The sequence below is a fragment of the Vipera ursinii genome (genome assembly GCF_947247035.1).
Source record: "Vipera ursinii genome assembly, chromosome: 1".
In the NCBI taxonomy this organism is placed as follows: Eukaryota; Metazoa; Chordata; class Lepidosauria; order Squamata; family Viperidae; genus Vipera; species Vipera ursinii.
Window position 1 is genome coordinate 53782052 of NC_139512.1, and position 23049 is coordinate 53805100.

The 23049-nt window shown below is 43.7% G+C and overlaps 1 protein-coding gene across 6 annotated transcripts in view; it reads right to left on the reverse strand.

The window, feature by feature from the left end:
- MIPOL1 (mirror-image polydactyly 1) overlaps window positions 1-23049 on the reverse strand; it is a 196080-nt gene that overhangs the window by 155367 nt on the left and 17664 nt on the right. For 2 of the 6 annotated variants that reach the window (XM_083361030.1, XM_083361031.1), the window contains exon 2: window positions 4518-4606. The gene's annotated coding sequence lies outside the window, so the exon portion shown is untranslated. Of the gene's footprint in view, window positions 1-4517; window positions 4971-23049 lie in introns of those variants that run through there. The other 4 variants (XM_083361027.1, XM_083361028.1, XM_083361029.1 and 1 more) reach the window with 4 other exon arrangements.

Below are 23049 nucleotides of genomic sequence, written 5' to 3' on the forward strand. Positions count from 1 at the left end.
AACTGAGCCCAAAATTTCTGTTCCTAAGTGAAACTATTGTTAAGTAAATTCTGCCCCATTTTACGAACTTTCTTGCCACGGCTGTTAAGTGAATCACCGTTGTTAATTTAGCAACATGGTTGTTAAGTGAATCCATCTTCCCTATTGACGTTGCTTGTCAGAAGGTCACAAAAGGTGACCATGAGATCCAGGCTCATTGCAAATGTCATAAATATGAATCAGTTGCCAAACATCTGAATTTTGATCACATGACCATGGGGATGCTGCAGTGGTTGTAAGTTTAAAAATGGTCACTTTTTTCAGTGTTGTAGAAACTTGGAACAGTCACTAAAATGAACTGTTGTAAGTCGAGACCGCTTGTATATGTTATCAAATTATTCTATTCTGTCAAATATTAAACTGTTAAAATCATGTGCTTCATAGGCAGAGTGTGCTTAAACATAATGCAAATATCCTCATTTTATCAAATTATTCTATGATTTAACAAATTAGAGGTAGTTAAAAGTGTATGACATTTATCAAACTATAAACCTTATTCAGCAATCCTTTTGAACAAAAGCAAGGCTTATTGCTATTATTTCTTTAACATTTGGAGCCTATAAGCTTGAGGAGAACTGTAAATTTGAAGGTGTTCCAGTATCTAAGCCTGCCATATCAATTCTTAACACCTTCTTTTGAAAGGAAAACTCGTCGATGCAATGGAGATAGTTCTCCTAGACCTAGTCATATTTATTTTTATTTATTTGTTGAATTTAGTTGCCTCCCATCCTGTAATGAAACATATGAACTAATGGGAACACATACTGATATTTTGTAAATATCTGTGCCACCAGAGTTCTATGATTCATACAGAAGAGGTTTTGGTCTTGAGAGGACTGTTTTCAAATGATCTAATCTTCCTACTGATACATTTCCACAAGATGGTGCTCATCACATAAAGGTACCTCTGTGCTATTCCTAAGGGCTCCTCCCTCTTATCCTCCAGGCTGATTAATATTTATACAAACATGGAATGGGAGAACCACACAAAAGAGATTGTATGATTAAAGGTCTGAAGATAATAGCAGTATGTTGATTTTATTTATTATTTATTAAATAGATTTATATGGCCGCCCAACTCACACATGGGTGATATAAAGCAATAAAAATCAATAATATAAAAACCCCAAAAATATCTCTCCCCCCATTGATGATACCACCTCCATTTGTTTTGGTATCTAACTCCACAAAAGCAGTTGAAAACTTGATTGTGCTAGGGATGACACTCTGAGTTAACTCAGCTGAGCTAGTCCTCTAAGAGGCGGCAGGGGCTTGGTTTTTTGATAGTATCTGGGATGAGTTTGATTCTGTTAGCCTTGAAGGTGGTTGGTTCTGTGGGTACAGCAACCTGTGTTTTATTTATTTATTTGATTTGTAGATCCATGCACCTCCTGGTTGGCTGAGCTGTCTAGATAGAGGGTACATGGATGCCATGGTGAGTGCATCCATGTGAGAAGGAGCAGTTCCACCAGCTCTGAAAGAGGGAGCAGAACTATCTGCCCCTTCCTCAAGAAACCATCACTGGCTTGCACTTCAAGGGTCCAGCATAAATGGATTATCTGGACCATTTTTAGTCAGGTTTTAGGCTGGGATAGAGTACTGAGATATTAGTAACTTTTGTGAATGACCTGTTCAGGATGGGATGTATCCATTCCTGTTCTCCTTGACTTTTTGATAGTTTAAAATACTTTCAACCATGGTATTCTTTTGAACTGGCTTCCTGGGTTGGGGTAGAGTACTGTTCCTCAGTGGTTCTCCTTCCTCCAGGGCTGGTTTCAGGTGGTATAGAGGTGCCACAAAGGTTTACTGTCTTTCCTCTTCTTTTTAATGTATGTATGAAGCTACTGGAGTGGGTCATCCATCAGCATAGGGTGCAGTAGATTGTCTATGCTGATGGTACCTAATTGTACATCTGTCATTTTTTTGTCCTTGTGTCTGGAGACTAGAGGGTCTGGATGGAAAGGACCATGCTTGGGATCAACACTTGCAAGACTGAGTGGCTGTGGGTTTGGGGCCCAAAGATCTCGGAACTGGAGAATTTCCATCCTTGTCTCTGAGTAGGGTGGCACAAACCAATTTGGATTTAGTGTGCAGTTTGGGACTCTTCATGGATTCATAGCTCCTGCTGGAAGAACATGTAGCAGTTCTGTACAGGAGAGCTTTGCATAACTTTGTCAGGTGTGACAACAGCACCTGTTCTAGGCAGGAGATGGAGTGACTCAGGGCCACTCATGCCTTAATTATCTCCCAACACTATACTCTTCTGACCTTTCAAAAGGACTTGAAGACGTAGCTCCCCAGCTGGCCTGGGACCCCAATTAGGGGAATGGCATCTTGGATGTGGTTAATGGATTAGTCAGACCCCACCTCCTCTCCATGCACACTTTGTTCCTTTCTGTTCCATTGTGGTTAATTAAATTATATCTAAACTTATAACTGTATGGTTTATTTTATTATTTTAACATTTTAATGTTTCATATGATATTTTAATTATATGACAATAAGTCATCTACTTGCTTTAGCATAATGGGTGGCATAGAAATTTAATAATAAATAAATAATAAATAATCTATAAAGCTCTGCATGGCACAGGACTGTGTTATTTGCAGGACCACCTGCTCCCTAGGGTATCTGTCTATCCCTCCTGTCTCCCAATATGGGTACTCCAGGTCTACTCGCTGAAAAAATGTCACTGTATGGGACCTCAGATTCATGCCTTCTCAGTGGCCCTCTTTTGGGAATAATCTGCCCCCCAACAATGGTTGCCCCTGACCATGTGGGCCTTTAGAAACACAAGACCTGGGTCTTTCCCCCGTCTCTTTGGTACAGATTATTGGAGTTCCAATGGTTGAGTTGCAGAATATTTTAATGTAGTTGGTGTTTTATGGTTTTAATTGGGTTTTAATGTATTGTGTTCCTTAATATTTGTAAATTTTTGTACACTGACCTTTTTTTATTTGGGCAGTCGTATAAATGCTATTGAGGGACGCGGTGGCTCAGTGGGTTAGGACGCTGAGCTTGTCGATCTGAAGGTCGGCAGTTTGGCGGGTCAAATCCCGAGTGCCACGTAACAGAGTGAGCACCTGTTACTTGTCCCAGCTTCTGCCAACCTAGCAGTTCGAAAGCACGTAAAAATGCAAGTAGAAAAATAGGGACCACTATGGTGGGAAGGTAACAGCGTTCCGTGCGCCTTTGGTGTCTAGTCATGCCAGCCACATGACCACGGAGATGTCCTCGGACAAGCGCTGGCTCTTCGGCTTTGAAATGGAGATGAGCACCAGCCCCTAGAGTTGGAAACAACTAGCATGCATGTGCAGGGGAACCTTTACCTTTATAAATGCTATTAAACAAACAAGCAAGTTCATACTGAAGTGGCTAAGTTGATGGATAACATCATCTTATTCTGAGTATAAACTTAAATTGGATTTTTGTACCAAACATGAATAAAATGGCAAATGAAATAAGTGTAGCGTGAGACATACTAGGAAAAAGCATTATATAATATTAACCAGCAAGAGAGTTCCCTGGATTATGGGAAATTGTTCAATGAAAAATTCTTTTATTGTTGTTGAAGTAAGCAAGAATTAAACAAAGTCAGCTGATTATAGGCTTAGGGACCGATTCAGGAAAACTGGACAATTTCTATAAACGGAATAGAATGATGCTGTTTTTGCATCAGCATCTTTTCTTTCAACAAAAAATCACAGTCAGATCTATCACATGAGAAATGAAAAGGACATACATACTCATTCTTCCAGTTATATTTTCAGTGATTGGTATAAATCAACAATTTGTTGAAATTCATGGCAAAGCAATTGTAGAATAGCAAAAATTAGCTGTCAAAATTAAACATCACCATGAGAGACAGAGAAAAAAGTGTATGTACACACACACACACACACACACACACACAAAGTTACATACATTTCTATCGACAAAGTTAACACACCATCATGCATATACAGTATATGAGTGCACAACCAGCTTTTTAATAAAATACCTTGTTGCATTTTTAAAGGTTTGGCTCAATATATGTACTTCTTGATTACTGATTGCCTCATTTTGCAACCAATCCTCACATTTATGACCATCACAACATTCCAAGGTCATGTGATCACAATTTAGGAGCTTTGCAACTGGTATTTATGACTGCTACAGTGTTCTGTGGTCATACAATCACCATCCACATTTTCCCAACCAGCTTGTGACACGCAAAGTTAATGAAAAAATGTGGAAGTAAAATTGCAAGTTGTAGTCACATAATGTTTTGCTTAACGTGGTGATATCATAAATCCATCACAATCATATAATTTTCCACTTAATAATTGCAGTGATAGAATTGCTATTCCCAACTGTGGCTGCTAAGTGAGGACTACCTGCAATGTAACTATTATTTCAGGATTGCATCATAGTGGCTATAACTTTAGATATGCAGGAATACCCCCAGTTTAAAACGCAGCAGAAATATTTTTAATTACCTATTTATTTACCTGCAATAGTCCTTCTACTGCTTTTTTTTTTACAAGTTCACCGGTGCATCATTTCATTGCTTTTCCTGACATTTGATCTGGCAAAAAAGTAAAGAAAAGCTCTAGCATTTCAATGGTGCAGTGGTGGATTTATTAAAAAAACAAAAAACAGAAGAGCATAAAAGTGGGTAGCTCAATGAAAGACAGAAAATATTAAAAACAAAAAAAAATCTGGTGTTTTTCCAACCATTGACACTTGGCACATCAAGCACCAGTTAAAACAACTATGCTACTGGAACATAGTTGGCAACAGTAGCTGCAGATGAGGAGATTTGAGAGCTGCAGAGAGTGACTATCAACCCAGGTGAGGGGGCTTCCTGCCAGAGGATTTAAAGGACAGATGTTTGCCTACAAGAAAAGTGCAGCAGTCAAACTGCACAGTGAGACCTAAGCTTCCAAAAGCCAGAAAACATCACTTTTAGCATGGAGCAGGAAAATATAGGAAAAGATCACATTCACTGTGGGCTAGTAGAATACAATGGCATCCATTTTGCCCTCCAGAAACAGTTGGTGGCCCATACTTAGGATTTATCAACCTGAGAAGGTACTCCTGCCCTACAACTTCAGGAATACCAACATAAGAACAAGCTGTATTAAGATATAATATTATCAACAGCACAAATGGAAAAAAGTATTCATCTAAGACAGCGGTGTCCAACCTGAGCAACTTTAAGACCTGTGGACTTCAACTCCCAAAATAACCCAGCCAGCTGGCTGAGGAATTCTGGGAGTTGAAGTCCACAGTTCTTAAAGTGGCCCAAGTTGGATGTCCCTGATCTAAGGCCAATGTTTAACATTTTAACAGTTGCTCAGCATCTATACTATTTGACATTTGGTTAAGAGCATAAGCAAAAAAGAGTATCTTTTGTTTGAACACATAACAAAATTGTAATTACTTGTGACCTATAGAAAACTTATTTTCTCTCTCTCCCTAAAGAGAAACAAGCAATGTATATCTATAAATATCTATCTAGCGCCTAATTCTTTTTCTCCATCTTGATCACATAACCATTTTAGCACATCACTTGTTTTAGAGAGGGAGAATGGCGGCTGAGCAGAAATTCCTGGTTTACATTTCTCATGACCTTTGGTGATTGGCTAGCAGGCTGGAGAAGATAGGATTCAAAGTCATCATATCTAGATGGATGAATCTCTGGTTCATAGTGATTCTGTTTCTCTCCCACAGAAGCTTCTTCATATCAAGATGAGGCAAGATACCTTAAGCATCTCTTCAGAAGACAATCAGCTGAACCAAAGGGCTTACAATAGACATAGAACTAACATATTTTGGGATTCACCCTGCCCCCACCACTCTATCTCCATTATATATGTTAAATAGTAATTATTCATTTACAAAACTCTGAATCTGGCTGAGCACCAAATCAAAATAGATTAGGTATATACAGTATGAATAGTGTTGTATTTTAAATCCGCAAGGTACAATGGAAATAGCTAAGGCAACTGATAAAAAAGCAGAGACTGATAAAAAAGCAGAGTCTTCCGTTTTGCCACCCCCCGCCGTGGGGGTTTGGAACCACTCAAATGGTACCGCCCCAGACGCTTAATGGATCCTCAGAGGTTCCAGGCGGCGCTGGGGTCCCCACCTGCCTCCCTCGCTCACAGCTCGGCCGAGGCCTTAGTGGAAGCCTGGGAAAGGACGGCCACTGAGGCCCTTGACCGAGTTGTACCCTTGCGGCCCCTGACCCGGTGCAGATCCCGTCGGGCTCCATGGTTTTCTGCGGAGCTCCGGGAGATGAAGCGTCGGAGACGGGGCCTAGAGAGCGGTTGGAGGGCCAGCCGATCCGAACCCGACCGATTGCGACTAAGAGCCTATATTAGGTCTTATCTCGCTGCAATTAGGGAGGCGAGGTCCAACCACTTCGCCACCCTTATTGCGTCCGCAGATAACCGCCCGGCTGCCCTGTTTAGGGTGACTCGCTCCCTCCTAAATCAGGAGGTGAGGGAGGATCCCTTGCAGGGACGTGCCGAGGAGTTTAACCAACATCTGTCGGACAAAATCGCTCGGATTCGGACCGGTTTGGATTCTGACTGGGCAGAGTCTGACGATCAGGACACGGGTGGTCTTGTCGATATCATCTGGGAGGAGTTTGATTCTGTGACTCCGGAGGAAGTGGACAGGATCATGGGGAGGCTGAGCACCACCACATGTTTACTGGACCCGTGCCCTTCCTGGCTGGTTTATGCAGCCCGGGAGAGGACACGCAGCTGGTTCCAGGCAGTTATATCGGCTTCTTTGAGTGAGGGTATCTTCCCCGCCGTCTTGAAGGAGGCGGTGGTGAGGCCTCTCCTCAAGAAGCCTGCCTTGGACCCAGCTGTATTGAACAACTTTCGTCCTGTCTCCAACCTTCGCTTTCTTGCGAAGGTTGTTGAGAGTGTGGTGGCGCATCAGCTCCCTCTGGTCCTGGATGAAGCGGATTATCTAGACCCGTACCAATCGGGTTTCAGGCCCGGGCACAGCACGGAGACGGCATTGGTCGCGCTGGTGAATGATCTCTGGAGGGCTCGGGACAGGGGGCATTCCTCTGTCCTAGTCCTATTAGACCTCTCGGCGGCTTTCGATACCATCGACCATGGTATCTTGCTGCGGCGTCTCAGGGGACTGGGAGGCACAGTTTTACAGTGGTTCTCCTCCTATCTCTTGGGACGTTCGCAGTCGGTGTTGGCAGGGGGGCAGAGGTCGACCGCGAGGTCTCTCATTTGTGGAGTTCCTCAGGGGTCGGTCCTCTCGCCTCTCCTGTTCAACATCTACATGAAGCCGCTGGGTGAGATCATTCGTGGCTTTGGAGTTGGGTATCATCAGTATGCTGATGATACCCAACTTTTCTTTTCGACCCCAAACCACCCCAGTGATGCCCTCAACGTGATGTCCCGTTGCCTGGAGGCGGTTCGGGTCTGGATGGGGAGGAACAGACTCCAGCTCAACCCCGACAAGACTGAGTGGCTTTGCATACCTTCATCCCGGGTTTACTCGGACATTCCATCTCTAGCTATGGGGGGTGAATCATTACCCCCCGTAGATAGGGCTCGCAACTTGGGGGTCCTCCTAGATTCACGGCTCACCTTGGAAGATCATATAGGAGCCGTGACTAGGGGGGCCTTCGCACAGGTTCGCCTGGTGCGTCAGTTGCGGCCCTATCTTAGCCGGGATGATCTATGCACAGTCACTCATGCGCTCGTGTCCTCTCGTCTGGACTACTGCAACGCTCTCTACATGGGGCTGCCCTTGAGGACCACTCGGAAGCTCCAACTGGTACAGAATGCAGCCGCGAGAGTGGTGTTGGGAGTCTCCCGATACTCCCACGTTACGCCTCTGCTCCGTGAGCTGCATTGGTTGCCAGTTGCCTTCCGGGTGAGATTCAAGGTACTGGTAACGGTATTCAAAGCACTCCATGGCATGGGGCCGGAGTACCTCAGGGAACATCTGCTGCCGGCATCAAGCTCCCTGCGCCCTGTGCGTTCCCACAGAGAGGGCCTCCTCAGGGTGCCACCGATCAGAGAATGTCGATTGGTGGCCCCCAGGGGGAGATCCTTCTCTGTGGGCGCTCCGGAGCTGTGGAATCAGCTACCGGTAGAGCTCCGGACGGCGCCCGATCTTCGCTCCTTTCGTCGCGATCTTAAGACATTTCTGTTTGTACAAGCCGGCCTAGCCTGAGGGGGAGTGTTGGGGTTGTTTTATCTCTCGTTTTTTAATTTTTCTGGGGGTTTTTAGCGTTGTATCTATATTGTTCTTAACTAGGGCTATTGTTTAATCCTGTTTTAATGTTTGTATTCGCTATTTTATTCTGCCCTGTGAACCGCCCTGAGTCCTCAGGGAGAAGGGCGGTATATAAGTGTTATTAAATTAAATTAAATTAAAATTAATTGCAACCCCTGTTTTCCTAATGTTAAGTCAAAACCAGGATCTTTGAAATTATCCTGAAACGTTTTGCCTAAGGCCAAACTAAACTAAATCACTTAATCTACAAGGCAACTGCATATAAAAGCATAGCTACCTTATAGAATAGTTTCCCCAGAGAACAAACAGTTTGTTTTCTTAACACTCATATTTGTGCCAAGTTTTGATGTCATGACAAAATCCTTCACAAAAGGATTTGCATTTCCCCAGTTATTTTTTTTAAAAAATACTGGCAAATCAAAAGGTCAGTCATGAAATCAACAAAAGTTCAACAAATCTATAAAAGACAGCATGAGAAATCTCTATTACGTTAAGAATAAAAATAAAAGGTACGGTAAGTAATTTATCACTCCTTTAAAAGAAATATTTCTTCAAGTATGTGAATGCCATCTCCACCTCTAACGTATAACAGGTTTAGGCACAGGATCTCATTTAAAAAACGACATTTTTTTTCTTCATATTCTTCTCAGTTCTGAATGCTGGTTCATTACCTCAACAGCCAACACAGAACTTCACCTTTCTTTTGTTATTGTTGTTATTGTCAATTGCATTTCCATTCTCGGGTTCTCCTTGTCCAAAACTCATATTATAGAATGACTTGTCTTTATTTGCATAGTGTTGGCTGGCATACCATCAGCTTCTTGTCAGGGAGGCAGGTAATATGATCATTATCACAAATTCCTTTTTCCCCATGTAAGATGACTACCTCATAGATTGTACAGGCTGCTACTGAGAAGTATTCAAAAGCTTAAACAACTGCAAAATATTATAGTTGGCTATCATCTTTGACATGTCCCAGAGATAATGTTAAATTTTCATCAGCATGTAGGTAGCTACATTTGAAGGGCTTGCAATTTCCTTTGAATATCCTGGTTTTATACTGCTTTTGTTGTTGTTAGCTGCGAAGTCGTGTCCGACCCATCGCGACCCTATGGGCAACGTTCCTCCAGGCCTTCCTATCCTCTACCATCTTCTGGAGTCCTTTTAAGCTTACGCCTACTGCTTCAGTGACTCCATCCAGCCACCTCATTCTCTGTCGTCCCCTTCTTCTCTTGCCCTCAATCTTTCCCAGCATTAGGCTCTTCTCCAGTGAGTCCTTCCTTCTCATTAGGTGGTCAAAGTATTTGAGTTTCAACTTCAGGATCTGGCCTTATAAAGAGCAGTCAGGGTTGATCTCCTCTAGGACTGACAAGTTTGATCTATACTTTGTTGTTGTTAGCTGCGAAGTCGTGTCCGACCCATCGCGACCCTATGGACAATGTTCCTCCAGGCCTTCCTGTCCTCTACCATCTTCTGGAGTCCATTTAAGCTCACGCCTACTGCTTCAGTGACTCCATCCAGCCACCTCATTCTCTGTCGTCCCCTTCTTCTATTGCCCTCGATCTTTCCCAGCATTAGGCTTTTCTCCAGTGAGTCTTTCCTTCTCATTAGGTGGCCAAAGTATTTGAGTTTTAGCTTCAGGATCTGGCCTTCTAAAGAGCAGTCGGGATTGATCTCCTCTAGGACTGACCGGTTTGATCGCTTTGCAGTCCAAGGGACTCGCAGGAGTCTTCTCCAGCACCATAGTTCAAAGGCCTCAATTCTTTGGCGCTCAGCCTTTCTTATGGTCCAACTTTCACTGCCATACATTGCAACTGGGAAGACCATAGCCTTGACTATACGCACTTTTGTTGACAGGGTGATGTCTCTGCTTTTTAGTGTGCTGTCTAGATTTGCCATGGCTTTCCTCCCCAGGAGCAAGCGTCTTTTAATTTCTTGGCTACAGTCCCCATCTGCAGTGATCTTGGAGCCCAGGAAAATAAAATCTGTCACTACCTCCATTTCTTCCCCATCTATTTGCCAGGAATTGAGAGGGCCAGATGCCATGATCTTGGTTTTCTTAATGTTAAGTTTCAACCCAAGTTTTGCACTCTCCTTCTTCACCCGCAACAAGAGGCTCTTTAGTTCTTCTTCACTTTCTGCCATTAGAGTGGTATCATCTGCGTATCTTAGGTTGTTGATATTTCTTCCGGCAATCTTAATTCCAACTTTTGATTCATCTAGCCCTGCCTTTCTCATGATGTGCTCTGCATATAAGTTAAATAGGCAGGGCGACAGTATACAGCCTTGCCGGACTCCTTTCCCAATTTTGAACCAATCAGTGGTTCCATGTCCAGTTCTCACTGTTGCTTCTTGACCCGCATATAGGTTTCTCAAGAGACAAATAAGATGGTCTGGTACTCCCATCTCTTTAAGAACTTGCCACAGTTTGTTATGATCCACACAATCAAAGGCTTTAGCATAGTCAATGAAGCAGAAGTAGATGTTTTTCTGGAATTCCCTAGCTTTCTCCATGATCCAGCGTATGTTGGCAATTTGATCTCTAGTTCCTCTGCCTCTTCGAAATCCTGCCTGTATTTCTGGTAGTTCTCGATCCACATACTGCTGAAGTCTAGCTTGTAGGATTTTAAGCATGACTTTACTAGCATGAGAAATGAGTGCAATGGTGCGATAGTTTGAACATTCTTTGGCACTGCCTTTCTTTGGAATTGGAATGTAAACTGATCTTTTCCAATCCTGTGGCCACTGTTGAGTTTTCCAAATTTGCTGGCAAATTGAGTGTAGCACTTTTACTGCATTGTCTTTTAAGATTTTGAATAGCTCAGCTGGAATACTGTCACCTCCACTAGCTTTGTTGTTGCTCAGCTTTTCTAAGGCCCACTTCACTTCACATTCTAGGATGTCTGGCTCGAGGTCAGTGACCACCTCATTGTGATTATCTGGGACGTTAAGCTCATTCTTGTATAGTTCTTCTGTGTAATTTTGCCACCTCTTCTTAATCTCTTCTGCCTCTGTTAGGTCCCTGCCATTTTGGTCCCTTATCATGCCCATTTTTGCATTAAACGTTCCCTTCATCTCTCCAATTTTCTTGAAAAGATCTCTGGTCCTCCCTATTCTATTGTTTTCTTCTATTTCTTTGCACTGTTCATTTAAGAAGGCATTCTTATCTCTTCTAGCTATTCTCTGGAATTCTGCATTCAATTGGGCATATCTATGTTTTTCTCCCTTGCCTTTCGCTTCCCTCCTTTCCTCAGCTATTTGCAAAGCTTCCTCAGACAGCCATTTTGCTTTCTTGCATTTCTTTTTCTTTGGGATGGTTTTGGTTGCTACCTGTTGTACAATGTCGCGAACCTCTGTCCATAGTTCTTCAGGCACTCTGTCTATCAGATCTAATTCCTTAAATCTATTTGTCACCTCTACTGTATATTCAACAGGGATATGATTCAATTCATACCTGAGTGGCCTAGTGCTTTTCCCTACTTTCTTCAGTTTAAGCCTAAACTTTGCAAGGAGAAGCTCATGGTCTGAGCCACAGTCAGCTCCTGGTCTTGTTTTTACTGACTGTACAGAGCTTCTCCATCTTTGGCTGCAGAGCATATAGTCAATCTGATTTCTGTGTTGACCGTCTGGTGATGTCCATGTGTAGAGCCGTCTCTTGGGTTGTTGGAAAAGAGTGTTTGCTATGACCATCGTATTCTCTTGACAAAATTCTATCAGCCTGTGCCCTGCTTCATTTTGTACTCCAAGGCCAAACTTGCCTGTTATTCCAGTTATCTTTTGGCTTCCTACTTTAGCATTCCAATCCCCCATGATGATAAGGACATCATTTTTGGGTGTTAGTTCTATAAGGTGCTGTAGGGCTTCATAGAACCGGTCAATTTCTTCCTCTTCAGCACTGGTGGTTGGGGCATAGACTTGGACTACTGTGATATTGAATGGTTTGCCTTGGATTCGAACTGAGATCATTCTGTCATTTTGAGGATTGTATCCCAGTATTGCTTTTCCTACTCTTTTATTGACTATGAAGGCTACTCCATTTCTTCTGAGGGATTCTTGCCCGCAGTAGTATACCTGATGGTCATCTGAATTAAATTCACCCATTCCTGTCCATTTTAGTTCGCTGATACCTAAGATGTCGATGTTCAGTCTTGTCATCTCTTGTTTGACCACGTCCAACTTTCCTTGATTCATGGATCTTACATTCCAGGTTCCTATGGAGAAAAAATCTTTACAGCATCGGACTTTCCTTTCACCACCAGACACATCCACAGCTGAGCGTCCTTTCGGCTTTGGCCCAGTCGCTTCATTCTTTCTGGCGCTACTAGTACTAGCCCTCTGCTCTTCCCCAGTAGCATATTGGACGCCTTCCGACCTGAGGGGCTCATCTTCCAGCGTCATATCGTTTTGCCTTTTGGTACTGTCCATAGGGTTTTCATGGCAAAGATACTGGAGTGGTTTGCCATTTCCTTCTCCAGTGGATCACGTTTTGTCAGAACTCTCTGCTATGATCTGTCCGTCTTGGGTGGCCCTGCACGGCATAGCTCATAGCTTCATTGAATTACGCAAGCCCCTTCGCCACGACAAGGCAGTAATCCATGAAGGGGTGATCTATACTACTAGCCTCTAAATATTATCATTTATTTATTTATTTTATTTTAATTCCATTTATATCCCGCCCTTCTCCGAAGACTCAGGGTGGCTTACAAGCGGCATTATTACAAAGTCAGCTTAATTACCCCCAACAATCTGGGTCCTCACACATTTCACACATAATTCTATTTACCCACATATAATTTTATTCATAATCTGCTTCATATTCTCCAAAATCAAAAGTAGGTGGTGAACATGTATTGTCCCATCTTTTGGAAAGGTAGTCCTTGACTTACAACAGTTTATTTAGCGACTGTTCAAAGGTACAACGGCACTGAAAAAAGTGACTTATTACTGATTTTCACACTTATGACCATTGCAGTATCCCTATGGTCACATGATCAAAATTCAGACGCTTGGCAACTGACTCATATTTATGAGGGTTGCTGTGTCCCGGGGTCATGTGATCACCTTTTGCAACCTTCTGACAACCAAAGTCAATGGGAACGCCAGCTTCACTTAACAACCATATTGCTAATTTAACAACTGCAGTGATTCACTTAATAGCTGTGGCAAAAATGATTGTAAAAGGGGCAAAACTTACTTAACTTACTTAACAACAACAATACCAACAAAGTAGAAAAATAACAGCTCTCAAAAGAAAACAGCATGGCTGCATAAAGAACTCTCTGATAAATTGAAAGTTAAAAAGGACAAGTATAGAAAGTGGAAAGAGGGGCACATAACTAAAGCAGAATATCAGCAAATAGTCCGAGCATGCAACGATGAAGTGAGGAAAGCTAAGGCTCAAAATGAACTAAGGCTTGCGACCAAAGTCAAAAATAACAAAAAAAAGCTTCTTTCAACATGTAAAAAACAAGAAAAAGGTTAAGGAAATGATTGGTCCATTAGTGGGAGAAAGTGGCAAGAAGGGGACAAGCAACAGGGAGAAACCAGAACTATTTAACTCGTTTTTTGCATCTGTCTTTACACAAAGGGAAAAAACACTCCAACCTATCAAAAACAATACCATAAAAAATAGATTAGAAACACAAGTTAAGATAGGCAAGAAAATGGTAAGTGAGCATCTATCCAGCCTAGACAAGTCCAAATCACCAGGACCACATGGATTACACTCCAAGGTTCTCAAGGAACTGGCAGATGTAATCTCAGAACCACTGAACTATATTTTTCAAAGATCCTGGAGCACTGGGGAACTATCAGAGGACTGGAAAAGAGCTGATGTAGTTCCCATCTGCAAAAAAGGGGGGGGGGAAAAACAGATCCAGGAAACTACAGACCTATCAGCCTGACCTCAATACCTGGGAAGATTCTGGAAAAGAAAATCAAACAACGAATCAGCAAAAACCAAGATGCAAATAAAGTCATTACTAAAAGCCAACAAATCTTATTGCATTCTATCACCAAGTGACAAAATTAGTGGACCAGAGGAATGCTGTGGATATAATTTACTTGGACTTCAGTAAGGCATTTGATAAAGTAGATCACAACCTACTACTTGGTAAGATAGAAAAATGTGGGTTAGACAGCACCACCACCAGATGGATTCATAGCTGGCTGACAGGCCGTACTCAGCGTGTGGTCCTCAATGGAACTGCATCTACATGGAAGGAAGTGTGTAGTGGGGTACCCCAGGGCTCTGTTCTGGGCCCAGTGCTCTTCAACATCTTCATCAACTATTTGGATGAAGGGTGTTGAGCCCCATGGGCCCGACATTCAGTGGGGGGACGGCCTCTCGCGCCGGCCCCTCTCCCCCCTATCCAGCCCCGAACAGTCTCCTCGTGGGGCCTACCGTCAGGTGGCCGTGTCACTCAACTGTTCCCACGGACGTCGTCGGCCTTCCTGGGCGTCTTGCTTCATCGGCTGGCTGCCAGCTGTTTCTGGGATTGCTGGCAGGCGCGGCTGTGCAGACAGACCTTCCTGCCGGGCCTACCGACTGCCAGCTGATCCCTGCTTCCTCGGCCATCTGCCAGCTGCTTCCGGGAATGCTGGCAGGCATGGTTGAGCAAGCGGACCTTCCTGCTGGCCCTGCCGCTTAACAGCTGTTCCAGAAGGCGCTGGAAAGGGCTACACAGAGTCTGGAGCATCCCGGTGGCTCTGCTGCTGACCGGTTAGGCGTGGGGACCTGGGGGGGGGGCAATGGAGTGTTTAGAGCTGCCTGCCGGGATGGCTGCCTGTCGGAAGAGCTCAGGAACAGACTTCCTCGGTTTGCGGAGGGTGGTTTGGGCCGCGGTTCCCCTTGTGCAGCTGGGTACGGTGGGGCCAGATGCCTAGGAATAAGGGTAGGGGTTACCTGGTCTACTTACCTGGCTGGGGGTGGGTTGCTGGACAGGGGGGAGGAACACTGACTTACTGTCAATACACATCCTCGAATGGCAGCAAACACGAATCTCCAGCAGGAATGTGTGACAAAACAGAGATTGCTTTATTCAGCTCCAATGCACATAAAGTGAAAACAAAGTCAGCATAGGTATCACATCGCTCCCAACGCTTACATACTCGTCAGGTACAGGGCTCTGCCCATAGACCAAATCCATAGACCAACATCCGCCCACAAATCCATATAAACCCTCCTCCCCCCTATAGCTCCGTTTGCTGCTGTCTCCAGATGCCATCCCCACGTGTGTATGTCAGCCTGCCTCCCCCCTGTCCAGCAACCCCTGGAAAATGCAGCGCTACACCCAGGAAGCCCGTGGAACAAACACGAGCCGCACATCAGATGGTGGGCGAGATGCCTAGGGGGTCATCCCAGACGGGGGTGGAGACACCAATGGCTGCTGGACATCAACCGATGATCTACAACAGCGCTGATGAGTCGAATGAGGATCCTATAGTGAGTGCACGGTGTGTCCCTTTGCAATCCCTGTTGTGTTAGTGAGCCCACAGATGGGACAGAAGGGTGAAGGAACGTGTGACAAAACAGAGGTTGCTTCATTCAGCTCCAATGCACATAAAGTGAAAACAAAGTCAGCTTTGGTAGCACATCACTACCAACTCTAGGCCACACACCCCACTGAATGTCGGGCCCATGGGGCTCGACAGGTGGCTCCCCCTACCAGGGCTCCACCTGGAAGAAAAGAGGTTACACATGAATGATCGTCCACCAGACTGGAAGGTTCTGCCCTTCCCCCACCTGGCTTCCCCAGATGCTGGCAATGAAATGCCTGAACCAAGCGGGGTGCATGGACATCCATCTCCTTCACCCACGGGGCTTCTGTCATGGGATAACCCTTCCACAATTAGCCACCCCACTCAGATTTGAGCAGGCGGACGGGTCCCTTCTGGGAGGGGCACCTATTACTCATGTGACGGAGCCTAGTTGGATGGAAATGGTCATTTCAAGGTACAGGAGATCTACATGGAGGGGGAGGTTGCAATATTTGATATTTTGGAAGAGTTATCCCATAGAAGGAAGTGTGTAGTGGGGTGCCCCAGGACTCTGTTCTGGGCCCAATGCTCTTCAACATCTTCATCAACTATTTTGACGAGGGGATAGATGGAGAACTCATCAAATTTGCAGACAACACCAAGCTGGTAGGAATAGCCAATACTCCAGAAGATAGGCTTAAGATACAGGAGAATCTGGACAGACTTGAACACTGGGCACTATCTAATAAAATGAAATTCAGTGGTGAAAAAAGTAAGGTTCTACATTTAGGCAGGAAAAACCAAATGCATGAGTATAGTATAGGTCACAGGTTGGCAACCTGTGGCTCCGGAGCCGCATGCGGCTCTTTAAGCCGTCTCCTGTGGCTCTCAGTCTCCCGGTGCGCGCGCACCTCTCCGAATGGGCAGTGGTGCACGCACACCTCTCCAAACGGAGAGTGGTGCCGCCCATTTGGAGAGGTGCGCGTGCACCTCTCCGAATGTGCGGAGGTGCGCGTGCACCTCTCGGAACGGGCAGTGGCACCGCCCATTTAGAAAGCTGCCGCGGCCTGTTTGCAAAGCTGCTGCCTTCGCAGCCTGCAAACGGGCTGCGGCAGCTTTCCAAAGCGCTGCCCTTTTGGAAACCTGCTGCAGCCTGTTTGCAGGCTGCCGCCTCCCTTCGAAGGCGGTAGCTTTGCAAACGGGCCGCAACAGCTTTCCAAACGGGCGGTGCCACCGCCCATTTGGAGAAGTTTGGAGAGCTGCGCGTGCACCTCTCTGAACAGGCGGTGGCGCCGCCCTTTTGGAAAGCTGCCGCAGCCCGTTTGCAAGCTGCCTTCCTCCGCCTTCCTTCCTACCTTCCTCCGGCAGCAGCAGGTCTGCAAACGGGCGGTGCTGCTGCCCGTTTGGGTGGAGGTGTGCGCGCAGCTCTCAGAATGGGTGGTGCCGCAGCCCTTTTGGAAAGCTGCCACGGCCCGTTTGCAAGCTGCCGCCTTCCTCTGAAGGCAGTAGCTCTGCAAACCGGCCACGGCAGCTTTACAAACCGGCGGCAGCAGATCTGCAAATGGGTACCACCGCAGCCCGTTTGGGCGGAGGTGCGTGAGCACCTCTCCAAAGATTTGGAGAGCTGCGCACGCACCTCTCCAAACGGGCGGCAGTTTGGAGGTCCCGGGGGTGGCTCCGGCGGCACCCGGGCTGAAGGCGGCATCGCAACCCAGCGCCCATCACCTGGGAGACCCGTCGCTGCCGCCGCGCAGGTCTGTCCACATAAAAAAAAAGTGGGAACCTCGCGCGTGAGTCCACGTACGTGCATGCGCAAAAACCAAAATGTTTTGCTCATGCGCAAAATGAGGTGGTTTTTTGTTGCGCGTGCGTGAACGCACCTGCGTAGCTCCCACTTTTTTATGTGTGATGGAACCGGTTCCCAGTGGCTCTTTTGCCTTTTCAGGTTGCTGACCCCTGGTATAGGTGGTACCTTGCTCAATAGCAGTGATTGTGAGAGGGATCTCAGAGTCCTAGTGGACAATCACTTATTATGAGCCAGCAGTGTGCTGCAGCTGCAAAAAAAGCCAACACAGTGCTAGGCTGCATTAACAGAGGGATAGAATCAAGATCACGTGAAGCATTAATACCATTTTACAATGCCTTGTTAAGGCCACACATGGAATACTGCATCCAATTTTGGTCACCACGATGTAAAAAAGATGTTGAGACTCTAGAAAGAGTACAGAGAAGAGCAACAAAGATGATTAGGGGACTGGAGGCTAAAACATATGAGGAACAGTTGCTGGAATTGGTTATGTCTAGTTTAACGAAGAGAAGGGTGAGGGGTGACATGATAGCAGTGTTCCAATATCTCAGGGGCTGCCACAAAGAAGAGAGAGTCAGGCTATTCTCCAAAGTGCCTGAAGGCATGACAAGAAGCAACAGATGGTAACTAGTCAAGGAGAGAAGCAACCTTTCTGACAGTTAGAACAATTAACCAGTGGAACAACCTGCCTCCAGAAGTGGTGAATGCTCCAACACTGGAAGTTTTTAAGACAGCCATTTGTCTGAAAAGGTATAGGGTTTCCTGCCCGAGCAGGGGTTTGGACTAGATGACCTCCAAGGTCCCTTCCAACATTATTATTATTATTATTATTGTTGTTGTTGTCTTACTTAGCAACAGAAATTTGGGGCTCAATTGCAGTAGTAAGTAAGGACTATCTGAATTAAATTCCTTCACTTCACTAGTTGAAACTAGCCTAGTTAAGTTTAACTCCTAGCCTAACCAAATCTAATGGCAAGTGGTCTGTATAAACTATCATAATATATGATCAATAATATGTACTGTCTTGCAGATTTATAGCTGGAAGCAATTGGAATTTATTTTGTGAAAATATTTACACGTAAGAATATATTAAAATAGAATAAAGAAAAGTCAATAGTTTGAGAATCTTTTAAATTACATTAATTGTACACTTTTAAAAATGAATTATTAGCTATTTTAATAGGGCCATACAACTTTCTAAACCTTAAATTAAAAGGCAATTTGCTTTTACATTTTAAACTAAGTTGGTTTTCTAAACCAAATCAGTAAGTCAAATTAAGTCATCTAATTGAGTCAACAGAATTGTTTTGGTATATTTATATACTTCACACATAGATAAGACTTTTTTATCAATGAATTAATATACGGTACCTATATCAAACTGGATTAAAATACTAAATCATCCACATTGACTTAATAATATGTATGGGATCTTGACAGATGTTTCCACCCTTTTTATTTTGTACATTATTATTGCATATGGGGGACGCGGTGGCTCAGTGGGTTAGGATGCTGAGCTTGTCATCAGAAGGTCGGCAGTTTGGCGGGTCGAATCCCGAGTGACGCGTAGCAGAGTGAGCGCCTGTTACTCGTCCCAGCTTCTGCCAACCTAGCAGTTCGAAAGCATGTAAAAAATGCAAGTAGAAAAATAGGGACCACTATGGTGGGAAGGTAACAGCGTTCCGTGCGCCTTTAGCGTCTAGTCATGCCGGCCACATGACCACGGAGACGTCCTCGGACAAGCGCTGGCTCTTCGGCTTTGAAACGGAGATGAGCACCGGCCCCTAGAGTCGGAAACGACTAGCACGCATGTGCGGGGGAACCTTTACGTTTACCTTTACCTATTGCATATGGGTGAGTTTGATGAAAGCCAGTCTGGTCAAGCAGTTAAAGTACAGGTTAGAAACCAGGAGACTGTGAGTTTTAGTTCCACCGTAGGGATGAAAATCCGCTGGTTGACTTTCTCTCTCCAGCCCACTATATCAGGTTCAGGTGAAAAACTGATCATTTAGTTCCTGTTGCAACTAATGGATCAACACTTGGTTGATCCAAAAAATGTGGACCCTGTACTGTTGGGTAAAGGCTATCAAGAAAAAAAAATCAATGACGCTTCAGAGAGCTCATAGTGTTGTTTTTTTAAAGGCACAAATATTTAGAGAGAATTACATGGGTCTGGCATTTTGGAAATATGAAATAAATGAAAATGAATAAATAAATGTTAAGTGGTTCTGGGTTGATCCCAATATCTTTCAGAAAGTAGGTACATTCTGGGTAGTGCATTAGAGTTCTTATGAGTCGAAGAGTAGCTTCAAGTAGTCAAATTCTCACACACACCCCTTTCATCACTCTCCAAGCCTTATTATGGAAATAGATCTGAGCAATTACTGATTAAAGAAGGCATTCCAACTGGTATGGAGTATGCAGAGCTTTATAGAATAAAACTAGGATTGTAAATTGAACTCCTCCCTCTTTCCCAAAAAATCAGAAAAATGCATAAATAAAACAAACTACATTATATAATTACATTATATAACTATAATTTTATCATATATTCATAATACCAGTTCCCATTTCAACTCTCTCTGCCACATATTGTATTCCCCAAAGACTCTGCAAGAGTAGTCCTACATCATAGCTATTCAAAATTATTGCTGCAGTTAGGCTATCTCTAGTCAAGGTTACTGCTGGATTATCAGCTGAAGCCAGTATGGAAAAATCTGTTACAGAGAGGAGAACCTCTAGCAGTAGCTATTGACACAGACTTCTTCCTTTATTTGCGTTTGACCATTATAAAATAAATGTACTTTTCTCAGTTCTGAACCCAAACTTTCCAAACCTAAATTTTCCACACAGACCCAGGTCTCAAGGTCTGGGCTGAACAAAACATGGATTCTTTTTGGATTTTTCTGTCACAAAAATCATAAGCAAAGTCATGTGGACTATGGGAAACTTCTATCTTCTCACTGGCATTCTCGTTTCTCATTATAAATTTGTTTTCTGTTATTAGACAATTCAGATTAGCTTTGCAGGACAAATTAAATATGAATTTGGTAGAAAATCTATCCTGCTTTTACCAGAAAATGGAAGATTGGAAGGGTTTAAAAGTTAGATTGGAAATATGCCTACCATGGTTTCACTGAAAACTATGGAGAGTGCAAACATGGAAAACATCTATATTAAAAATCCCAAACAATTGCAAGAGGAGCAGACATTGATGTAAAATGTACTGTAATGATAACACCTTGCATCTTTCAATTCTCTACTTGAGGTTTAGGGAAAGGGTTTTGTTCAGTGATGGTGAATGTGTGTTGCATGCAGATGTTTCCACTTTTACCTTTTAGATACATCCAAACATACTTTTTCTAAATACAAGGCAGCACCACCTTCCTCTATCAGAATGGTCAATGCCAGCTGGCACAAAAATCTGAAAAGTGTAAACTGCAGGTTTATGCAACTTCTTTCTGCATAAATTTCCTTTCAGCCGTCAAAGACAACAAGTTGCTCAATAGTAGTAACTGTGAGAGGGATCTCCGAGTCCTAGTGGACAATCACTTAAATATGAGCCAGCAGTGTGCTGCAGCTGCCAAAAAGCCAACACAGTGCTAGGCTGCATTAACAGAGGAATAGAATCAAGATCACGTGAAGCCCTACATGGCATGGGTCCGGAATACCTTGGGGAGCACCTGCGGCCGGCGTCAACTTCCCTCCGCCCAGTACGCTCCCACAGAGAGGGCCTCCTCAGGGTGCCACCGGTCAAAAAATGCCGACTGGTGGCCCCCAGGGGGAGGGCGTTCTCTGTGGGTGCGCTGGATTTATGGAACCATCTTCCGGTCGAGCTCCGGATGGCGCCTGATCTCCGCTCCTTCCGGCGCGATCTCAAAACCTACCTTTTTGAACAAGCTGGCCTGGCCTGATGGGATGGGGTTGGGTTTTATAAATCGGTTTTAACTTTTTAATGTGTACTAATTTATTTACGGGCATTGCTGTTTAATTACTTTTTAATTTTTGTATCTTGTTTTTTATTATGTATTGCCCTGTTCACCGCCCTGAGTCCTTCAGGAGAAGGGCGGTATACAAATTAAATTAATAATAATAATAATAATTAATACCAATTTACAATGCCTTGGTAAGGCCACACTTGGAATACTGTATCCAGTTTTGGTCACCATGATGTAAAAAAGATGTTGAGACTCCAGAAAGAGTACAGAGAAGAGCAACAAAGGTGATCAGGGGACTGGAGGTTAGAACGATCAATGGAACAACCTGCCTCCAGAGGTTGTGAATGCTTCTTAATGTTTTTAAGAAGAGACTGGACAACCATTTGTCTGAAATGGTGTAGGATTTCCTGCCTACTCAGAAGTCTCTTCCAAAAAGAGGCTAAAGACATAATTTCTGTCTCTGTTAATGAAAGAATTCCAGTTGGGTGGCAAGATTTGGATATTGAGGTTTATCGATGGACCATTTTGCAGCCCTTGACATTTAGAGACATATGAGAAGAAAGGCAAACACACAAAAGGTGTATGGCTTTCTATTCATTCCTGCTGAAAGACAAATGAAAATGTCTGAATATGAGCCATCTTTTCACTATCAACCTGAATAGGAAATCTTAAGATTCCAGTAGTAATTGAAAAGACAAGCAAACCCTAAACAATTAACATGTAGTATTACCAAGGAAAAAATAGCAAAAAGGTCAAGTATCAAGGAGCAGAATTATGATGGCTTCCTCGCAATAGAAATATTAATAACAATGATTTTTCAAGTACATTTCTGTAACATGACTGCTCGCCCAAGTTCTATACCTTATAAAATTTCGCACAAGAAAATAGGATATTTGTCACTCTATGCAAAATATCTTTTTCAGCAGATGAAAAATGGGACAGGAGAGAGGAGAATAGAGTCATAATTCTATTATTTAGTAACCTTCAGAGATGATAGTATCACTTCAAATCCCTAAAAACAGGCTAGAGACAAATATTAGCCTTATCAGAACAGCAAAGGAATGGATTAAATTACATTTCAAGGAGAAAACTGTATTTTAATTAGTACTCTGTGGTGCCTTTACACAGCAGTCACCTTCAATGCAGCTAGAGAGTATCAGAGATTTCCACAATCATTTTTAATTTTTTACCACATAATTTAGAAAAGAAAATCTTTCCTGATGAGACCTGGTGTTATGAGAATCTGGGACGTTGCTTGTCTTGACCTTGAAAAAGCTTTCAAACAAATAGCAATATTCAAGTGATGAAGTTTTTTTTAAAAGAAAAATACTAGATTGCCAAGTCAAAGGAATCATAAATTGGAAACTTTGAATCACCCAAATTTCCTAAGTAACTAGTGCTGGAAGGGAAGAGCTTTTGCCATAGTTTATAAACTACTCGGTATTACACAAGGATCAGAATGGACTGATAAGTAAGGACAGGATAAACGGGTCAAAATTAGAAAGACATTTTTTGTGCTCA